General features: G+C 34.6%; 1 protein-coding gene across 1 annotated transcript in view; it reads right to left on the bottom strand.

Annotated features, from left to right (window-relative positions):
• FBXO40 (F-box protein 40) overlaps positions 1-9553 on the bottom strand; it is a 47736-nt gene extending 38183 nt beyond the window's left edge. Inside the window, exon 1 of the mRNA XM_074302082.1 lies at positions 9337-9553. The gene's annotated coding sequence lies outside the window, so the exon portion shown is untranslated. The remainder of the gene's footprint in view (positions 1-9336) is intronic.
• Between the last annotated feature and the right edge of the window lie 478 nt (positions 9554-10031).

Consider the following 10031-nt stretch of genomic DNA (forward strand, 5'->3'; position numbering starts at 1 on the left):
GAACATAGTCCCAGAGAAGTTCAGTAAATTAATCAGAGTTGCTCAGCCAGAGCTGAACTTCAGATTCATTCATGTCTGACTTCTAAGAACAGAGATCTTTCCTCTAGTACATGGTGCTTTTATACATTTCTCAAATTAGTTAAGCCATTATAATTCACTGACTGTCACCTGGAATTTTCTCTCTCCCTATGTGCATTTCCTGACTTCCTTTGAGACCCAGCTAAAACCCCTTCTTCTACAAGAAGTCTTTCTTAATCTTCTTTAGAGCCAGTTCTTTACCTCTATGGGTTATCTCTAATTTATTCTGTCTGTATCTTGTTTATACATCATATTTTTGCATGTTGTTTTCCTCATCAAAATGTGAGCTTCCTGAGAGCAGGAGTCACCTTTCTTTGTGTCCCCTTCAATTAACATAATATTTGGTACAGAATAAATGCTTAATATATGCTTGTTGACTTGAAAAATAATTATTGGTTATTTGGTCTTTGGTTATCCACATTACATCCTTCTATTCACCAGAGGACAGCTAACCAAATGGTAGGTGGGTAGTGCCTGAGAAGAAATGTCTTATAACAAATTTATTAATATATATATGTTAAGAAATAAACATTGTTACAAATGTAATAAGCAAAACAAATAAAAACATTGGCCATATCTGAGAATGCATGTTACACTGTTTCTTTAGTCTATTATTTTTTCCTTAAAAAAAGATGACTCAAATGTATATAACAAAAATTCACATGTTATTGTATAATGCTCCTTTCTACTCTTTATATTGTATGTTGAAATGTTTGTGTCTGTTGATGATTAATTTCATAATAATCATAATAATAATTCACTCGAGTGATGAATGTTATCACACATTACCTTACCTCTTAGAGCTCACTATTTTAATCATTGGCAACAATCAGATAACCAATGAATTACCAAGTGTTTATTAAGCATCTACTATGTGCCAGGTACCTTGAATGTTGAGGATGCAGAGACAAAATGTCTTTCTCTATTGAGAACATGTTCAAATATAAGGATAGGGACTAGCCTAGTAAATTCATTACTATAGAGAACTCCCAGTTGAGGAAATTTCCTCTGCCATTGTAGGTTGGCATTTTTTTTTTTTTTTTGCAGCTTTACCTAGTTTTTGTTTTTGTCTTATTGACTAAGAAGTCAAGTGATTTGTCTGAAGTCACATATTAAATATATGTCAGAGACAAAAACTGAGCTGATATAATTCCTTTGACTATCTGACATGAGAACTTGAGCCTAGATTGTCCTGGCTTTAAGACTAGCTCTATATCTACCATATCATATATACCATTTGCCTCTTTCTGTCACTCTCTCTGTTATTTCTCTTTAATTATCTCTCTTTCCTTCTTTTCTTTATTTTCTCACTTTTCCTTCCCTCTTTCTCTCTCTCTCCCTCTTTCCCTCTCTTTTCTTCTTTCTCTTTTCTTCCCTTCACCTATGCATATATATTATAGAAAACAAATACAAGATAATTGGAAGTGCAAAAGCATTAATAATTGGAAGTACTAAAATAGACTTAATGTCTGAATTTAGAAGAAAGTGATGAGTTCTAAGAGGTAGAGATGAAGAAGGAATGTATCCCAAGTATGGAGCAAAATATCTGCAAACTCATGGAGACAGATTAGGGGATATTTGCAATCAAAGAACAAGTAAGAAAACTACTATTGTTGAATTACAAGATTCAGTAATTAGAATAATGTGTAATAATGTTGTAGAGGCAAATTGGGAACAAGTTCTGAAAGAATTAAAAAGACAAATGGACGAGTTTATATTTTATCCTAAAAGCAATAAAAAAAAAATTGAAGTTTTTTTTTTTTTTTTTTAAATCAGATCTGATCCAGGGAAATGATGTGGTTAAATCTGTACTTCAAGAAAAATATTTGACCTATGTGGAAGATGGTTTTTTTTGAAGTGGGGAAGACCCTTGAGTCAGGAATACTAATTTGAAGTCTATTAAAATGGTCCATAAGAGAGGTGATCAAAATCTGAATTAGGATGATGGCATTTTGAATAGAGAGGAAGGGATAAATGCAGGTACACAAGACCTGGCAACTAACTGAACATTTGAGGTGAGGTGAGTGGGAAGTTGAACATGACACAAAGATTATGAACATGGGAGAATGAGAACATTGTTGTACTCTCAACAATAAAAGGGAAATTTGGGTAGATTTGAGGGGGAGAGAAGAAAATGAATTATATTTTAGACACATTGAATTTAAGTTACTTATAGCACATCCAGTTCAAATTATCCAGTAGGCTGTTAGAGATGTTCATCTAGAGCTCATGGAAAGACCAGGGACAGATGTATAAATCTGAAAATCATCTGTATAGAAGTAATCCTTGAATACCTCTATTTGGATCATCTTATTAACAACTAAGACTCAACTTGCTGAAAACTAAGTTTATTATCTTCTCCTCATGCCCAACTGCCCAATAAAGGACAATTGTCCTTGTCCTTGTCTTTTACTTCACTGTAACCTTACGTCCTAAATCCAGTTAGCCACCACGTATTATCACTCTACAACGTCTCTTATACAGAGTACCAATCATCATTAATTTTTGCAAGAATTTAAGTTCCAATTTTTTTCTCCCTCCCCTCTTATTTCTTCCTCTTCTACTAACAAACAGTTTAATATAGGTTATTCATGTAAATTCATTTTAAGCATATTTCCATATGAGTCATTTTGAAAAAGAAAAATTAGAACAAAAGGGAAAAATCATAAGAAAAAAGATAAAACAAAAGAAAAAAAAAGATAAAAATAGTACACTCAATTCTCATTCAATTTCCATGGTTTTCTTTATAGAGGTAGATGGCATTTTCCATCCAAAGTTTATTGGAATTGCCTTGTATCACTGAATTGCTTAGAAGAGTGAAGTCTATCATAGTTGATTATCATATAATCTTGCTCTTGCTGTATACAATGTTTTCCTGGTTCTGATCACTTCCCTCAACATCAGCTCATATGAAGCTTTTCTGAAATCAGCATGTTCATCATTTCTTCTAGAATAATAGTATTCCATTACATTCATATATCATAACTTGTTTAGCCATTCCCATTGATGGATATTCACTCGCTTTCCAATTCTTTGCCACCACAAAAAGAGCTGCTACCAACATTTTTGCACAGATGGGTCTTTTCCCCTTTTTTAATGATCTCTTCAGGATATAGGCCCAGTAATGGCACGGCTAAATCACAGTTTTATAGGCCTTTGGTCATAGTTTCAAATTGCTGTATAGAATGACTGGATCAGTTCATAACTCTACCAACATATGCAGAATTTTCTGACAGATTTTTAAAATTATGGACCAAAAGCTGAGGACAGAAAAAAAAAGTTTTTTTCTTCACCAACTAAATTTTTTTGAAATTTAATTTAATGTTTTCAACTAACAAAAATCTCTTTTTTCTCCCTCTTTCCTACTTCTTTCTTTAGACAAAAAAAAGACAAAAGCCTTGTGACAAATATTCTTAGGTAAAACAAATTCCTACATTGGCAATGTCTGCAAAATATATGTCTCATTTTGCAATCCAAGACCATTGTCTCTTTGTCAGTAAATAGATAGGATTTTTCATTATTGGTCTTCTGAAATTATGGTCTCGCCTACTTGAGTAGTATAATTTTTTAGATTAAAAAGAAACTAGCATATTCTAGAATAATTTTTAAAACTAATAGAATTTTTCCAGGGGACAAGGAAAGAAGGAGAATTTATTATGAACTCTGTAGAAGCTAGAAAACCAGGCAGAGAATTACTTATTCTCTGGGAGTGGAGTTGATAAAGAAAGTAATTCTATCTTAACAAGGTCTAATGATAAAACCCAAATTAGGAAGTGACAGGGTCTAAAGAACTGGCTAATAAGAGCATAAAGATAGACACCTTTGAGTAGCTAATAATGAGAAATTAAAATAGAATTGGTCTTGAAGTTTTAATAATAGTAGGCATACAGTTCCAATGATCTTGTGATGAAGAGAGCCATCTACATCCAGAGAGAGGACTGTGGGAACTGAGTGTAGATCCCTACATAGAATTATCACTTTTTTTATTGTTGTTTCCTTGCATTTTGTTTTCTTTCTCACTTTTCCCCTTTTTTGATCTGATTTTTCTTGTGTAGCAAGATAATTGTAGGGCAGCTAGGTGGCACAGTGGATAGAGCACCAGCTTTGAATTCAGGAGAACTTGAGTTCAAATCTGGTCTCAGACACTTTATATTTCCTAGCTGTGTGACCCTGGGCAAGTCACTTAACCCCAGCCTAAAATTAAAATATAAAAAAAAAAGATAATTGTATAAATATATATACATATATTGGATTTAACATATATTTTAACATATTCAACATATATTGGATTACTTGCCATCTAAGGGAGGATGTGGGGGGAAGGAGGGAGAAAAGTTTTGCAAGGGTCAATGTTGAAAAATTATCTATGTGCATGTTTTCAAAATAAAAAGCTTTAATAAAAAATAAAAATAAATGTCCCTCAAGTTATCAAAGCATTTTTTAAAAATCATAGCAGGCATAGGAGAAGCTATTTTGGGGAAAGGAAAGTTTTTTTGTCCCTTTCAAATTATTCAAAATCAATCTGTGACTAATCATTCTGCAGATATGCAAGGTTGGGCCTAACTACTATAATTGGCTTCTGTTAATAAGTTAAACATAGAAGAGTTTCTTTTAGCTAGTTAAAAGCTGGAGCTAATTTTCATACCAGCTTCAGTAATCTTGCCTTACTGAACCATGATATAGACATGATCTCTCTGAAATATGACATCACATCTTCCTTTCACTGACAACAGCTTCAAAGCAACTGAACAATTTGCTCAGTACCATCTTTAGCTCTCAATCTGCACTAAAAATTCGTTTATCTCTTAATTTTAAAATTTGTTAATTCTTACATCAATTGTATTTTTAAAACCAAATCTATGATTTCACCAGTGTAAGGAGTTCCTATTTAGGAAAACTTTCTCTAAAATACAGATGGACTACTTCTCTGAAACTTATAGTCTTAAGAGAATTTCACAAGATACACAAGCCTTTCTGACTCCAAAACAGCCCTCTATCAGCTATCCTTTGCTAGCTCTCACTGTAGTATTTTGTTCATACCTTCATGTCATATTATTTGTATAATCTCTTTTGTGCTGGCCAAACTAGTAGCTGGTCATGTGGCTGATTTATGTATTGTTAGAGGTCATGTAAGGAGAGAAAATGGCACCCAAATGATGATCTTGTGGGTATCTCCCCTAGTCTATGAACCCAGAGGGCCGTTGCTCAGTTCTGTGACCAGGGCAGTCATAATAATAGCTGACATTTGTCAAGTGCTTGAGAGATTAGAAAACAATTCCATATATATTATCCCATCTGATCCTCATGACAACCATGAGTTGGTACAAATATTTTTATTCCCATTTACATAAGAATAACACAGAGAGGTCATTACTTGCCCAAGGAACACATAGCTATTAAATTACAAACTGAGGACTTGAACCCAGTTTTTCCAGCTTGAAATATAGTGCTCTTTCCACTATCTTGTGTTAACCAGGAGCTCAGTGTATACTTCCATAAAGCCTTGGATTCCTCCATTCAGATAAAATTCAGTAGTAGGATTAGTTGTTGTTGTTCAACTGTGTCTAGCTCTTCATGAGGCCATTTTGGGGTTGTCTTGGCAAAGATAGTGAAGGGATTTGCCATTTCCCTCTCTAGCTCATTTTATACATAAAGAAACTGAAGCAAACAGGATTAAGGGTGATACAGTTAGTAAGTCTCTGAGACAAATTTAAACTCAAGTTTTCTTCACTCCAGGCCTTTATCTACTGGACCACCTAGCTGCCCATAAAATCCATTAGAGAGTTAAATAAAAATATGGTGAAGATGTTCTATTTTGGTAGCAAAAAGCAATGATTCCTGTTTTAGATCCCCTTTTCTTTGTCAGTCCTACCAGCAGAGTAACAGAGGGGAGTTGATTGTTGGGAATGTTACCTTGATTGCAATGATCCTCAGTTTTACTTTCCTGGAGTTAGTCTGTGGGACCTTAGGATCACCTAAGCCCAATAGCCTTCCTTTTAAAGAGCAAACTAAATAGCTGAATCCCATGTTTCAACTAATATCCTAAATATCTCTTGCATTATACATGCCTATTGGTCAGAAGCCCTCCACAGAACCTCAAATCAATAATGCTAAACCAAAGATTTTACAAAGCAAGAAATCAAGCAAAGCACCATTGTCATGCAATAAGGCTACTTCCCAGGAGCAAAGGCAGCAATTAGTTAATTACATTTAAAGGAACCTTAAACCTCCTGGGTTATTAATATTGTCCAAGTCTCCCAAATCTTTTTCCTTTCATTCCTGTAAAGCATTTGTCAGTTTCAATCATTGAATCATTGTCTCTTGCCTGGAACTCCAAATATGTGGTACCTAGATCTTTAATTATTTGGATTACAGGATTTTGTTTTAGGCACATAGATATTTCAAATTAGGTTAACTGAATATTTCATGGTAGAAATCTTTAGGGGACCTGATATATCCCAGCTACTAAAGATTTGATACTTAGGACCAAATTACTTTGATTTTTTTAAAAATGGGGCTTAGAATAGTTGAAAGAACAATAGATTTTTCATCAGAGCTTGGGTTTGAAAGCTGGCCCTAGCACTTGCCAGTTTTTTTTTTTTTTTTTAACTTGGACAAGAACGGCCTCTCTGGGTCCCAGTTTGTTAATCTTTGAAATGATGCATTGGACTAGATGACTTTCAGGTAATTTCTATTTTTTTTTTCTTGAGGCAATTGGAGTTAAGTGACGTGACTTGCCCAGAGTCACACATCTAGGAACTGGTAAGTATCTGAGATTAGATTTGAACTCAGGTCCTCCTAACTTCAGGGCCTGTGCTCTATCTACTGTGTCACCTAGCTGTCCCCTCTAAGGTAATTGCTAGCTCCAAATTTATAATATGTTTTATAATATAAAATAATATAACATGTTGTAGACTTTGGGATGGTAGAAAGATGATGGTAGTAAGAGTTAGGAAATTTAGGCTCTAATCTCCTGCCCCCATTTACTGGATACTTTAAGAAATTACTTCTCTCTGAGATTCAGTTACAATCTATATGATATCATGGTCCACTTTAAAAATGAAGGACAAAAACCATTCTGGAGAGCATACCCTTTGATCCAGCAGTGTTACTACTGGGCTTATATCCCAAAGAGATCTTAAAGAAGGGAAAGGGACCTGTATGTGCAAGAATGTTTGTGGCAGCCCTTTTTATAGTGGCTAGAAACTAGAAACTGAGTGGATGCCCATCAGTTGGAGAATGGCTGAATAAATTAAGATATATGAATGTTATGAAATATTATGTTCTGTAAGAAATGACCAGCAGGATGAATACAGAGAGACTTGGAGAGATTTACATGACTGATGCTAAGTGAAACGAGCAGAGCCAGGAGATCATTATACATGGCAACAACAAAATTATACAATGATCAGCTCTGATGGATGTGGCTCTCTTCAACAATGATATGGTTCAAACCAATTCCATTTGTTCAGTAAAGAAGAGAATCAGCTACAGTCAGAGAGAGAACTATGGGAAATGAGTGTGGCTCACAATATAGCATTTCTACTCTTTCTATTATTGTTTGCTTGCATTTTTGTTTTCATTCTCAGGTTTTTTTCTTTCTTTCTAGATCCTGTTTTTCTTGTGCAGCAAGATAACTGTATAAATATGTATACATATATTGGATTTAAAATATACTTTAACATATTTAGCATGTATTGAACTACCTGCCATCTAGGGGAGGGGGTGGGGGGAAGGAGGGAAAAAATTGGAACAGAAGGTTTTGCAAGGGTCAATGTTGAAAATTTACCCATGCATATGTTTTGTAAATAAAAAGGCATAATAATAAATGAATGAATGAATGAACAAATAAATAAATAAATGGGTGAATGAATAAATAAATAAATATTCATTTACAGTTATAAATGAATAAATGAAATTATATTATCTGGCTCTGCCATTTAATACCAAAAAAAGAAAGAAAGAAAATGAAAGACAAAACTACAATAAGTAGATCAAAGCTGGTCTCTTTCTTTAGTCATTTAATTGGTACAATGAATTTTCAGATGAAGAAATGGTCTCTAGCAATGCCTTTTTAGAAAGTTGCTTAAAGCCTTGACTAAATTCATACAGCCAGTATGAGTCAGTCTGGACTTACTTGAACTCAAGTCTTCCCAAGTAAAATGAGAGGGTTGGATTAATAGATCTGTAAAGTCTCTCCTTTTACTGTTATTGATCTATTTCAGTCCTGTTTTACTCTTTGTGACTCTATTTGGAGTTTTTTCGGCAGAGATACTGAAGTGATTTATCTTCTCTAGCTCATTTTACAGATGAGGAAACTGAAACAGGATTAAGTGACTTGCCCATAGCTAGTGAGTGTTTGAAATAGAATTTGATCTCAGGATAATGAATCTTCTGATTCCTAGTCCAGTGCTCTATCCAGTAGGCCACTTAGCTGCCTCTATTTATTATTATTTTTATACCTTACTTGTTTCAGTTTATTGTTATTTTATACTTTACCTGTCCTCATCTATAGAATGGCAATCTACTTCACTAGAAAGCACTTTGTTAGAACTAAATGAAGAATATGCATAATGATGTTACAATAATATGATGAAACTATGCACTAAGTGAAGTCTTAATAATTACACTTAGCCCTGAAGAAAAAGATGACAAAATTTACCTTCCTTCTTTTCTTGGAGAGATGAGGCACTGCTACTATAACATGTCTCATAACTACACTCAGAACAGTAGATGTGTTTCAGTATAATTGATCAAGACATGAGAATTAGCCCCTATTAACTTCTTTTGTTCTCTTTGTTAAAAGGGAACACTCACTGGATGGAGGAAGAGAAGAGCATATTAGGAAATGACAAGTGATGTAAAAACAAAAGATATGTCAATAAAATTAATTTTAAAGTGCTTTGTAAGCTTTAAAGGCTTATAAACATTGAGACTGATTCCTTGTAAGCAGAAAGGAGAATCTTTCAGTCCTTTTACTCTGAAAGCTAGGATTCAAAATGAATTCTTAAAAAGAAACCCTAATCTTCCCTTAAGTCCCTTCCCTCACAATTTTTCTTGCTAGCATTATTAATTCGTTTGGGGTCACTCCTAGAAAGTATAGAAACATATTTTATACTGTCTCTTCCTCCCTGACCCATAATCCCATCATCCTCACTTCAAATACATCCAGCCAAGTTTTAAAGATCCTCTGGTGTCCTTTAATGTCCAAGAATAAAGATTGCATTGGCTTAGGCCTTCCCATTTGAAAAGTCTTACCTTAATCATATATCCCCTGCAAGGACATCTACCACACATAGGTCTCCTGGCTTGGAACAGATGGTTGATGAAAAGAGAAGTAGAGCCTCAGGGGAGACAGGGAATAAGGGGAGACTGAGAGAAAACTTCTGCAGAAATAGCTCAAGTGCCTGGATGTTAAAAATAAAACTATATCACACTAGGCAATGTGACCAGGCTCAGCTTACGAGCTTTTTCCTTCCCCTGTATTTACTAACAGTCTGTTACAACTAGCTTGTTGTTTAACAAGGGAAGCTGGATGGAAAGAGCAGCTGTTTTCTATCTGTGATCTTTGACTAGAGGAAGGAGGAGAAACTCTGTAGACAGGTCATTTATTAAATACACAGCCCGCCAGTCCCCAGTGCCTCTGTGTGCCCTCAATAGACCTTAGTTCTTCTTTGCTGGTATATCAATCAGTAGGTGCTGCTGGTCTAATTTTAACTGTGCCTTTTTATCTATGACTATCATTGGCTGAGGCTGCAACTAGGAGAGATGACATGTCATTCTATTTCTCCTATTTCTTCTCAGGAAAGAAACTGCTTTCCACCTTTAGCCCTCTCTGATCTAGGGAAAAAGTCTGGTTTTTTTTTTTTTTTTAAACAACTTTTTCTCCCTCCCTTTATCATTCTTCCCCTTTCCCTCTCTCCCTTTCTCTTTTTTCTTCTCTCTTTACATAT

Source organism: Sminthopsis crassicaudata, chromosome 3, assembly GCF_048593235.1.
Source record: "Sminthopsis crassicaudata isolate SCR6 chromosome 3, ASM4859323v1, whole genome shotgun sequence".
NCBI lineage: Eukaryota > Metazoa > Chordata > Mammalia > Dasyuromorphia > Dasyuridae > Sminthopsis > Sminthopsis crassicaudata.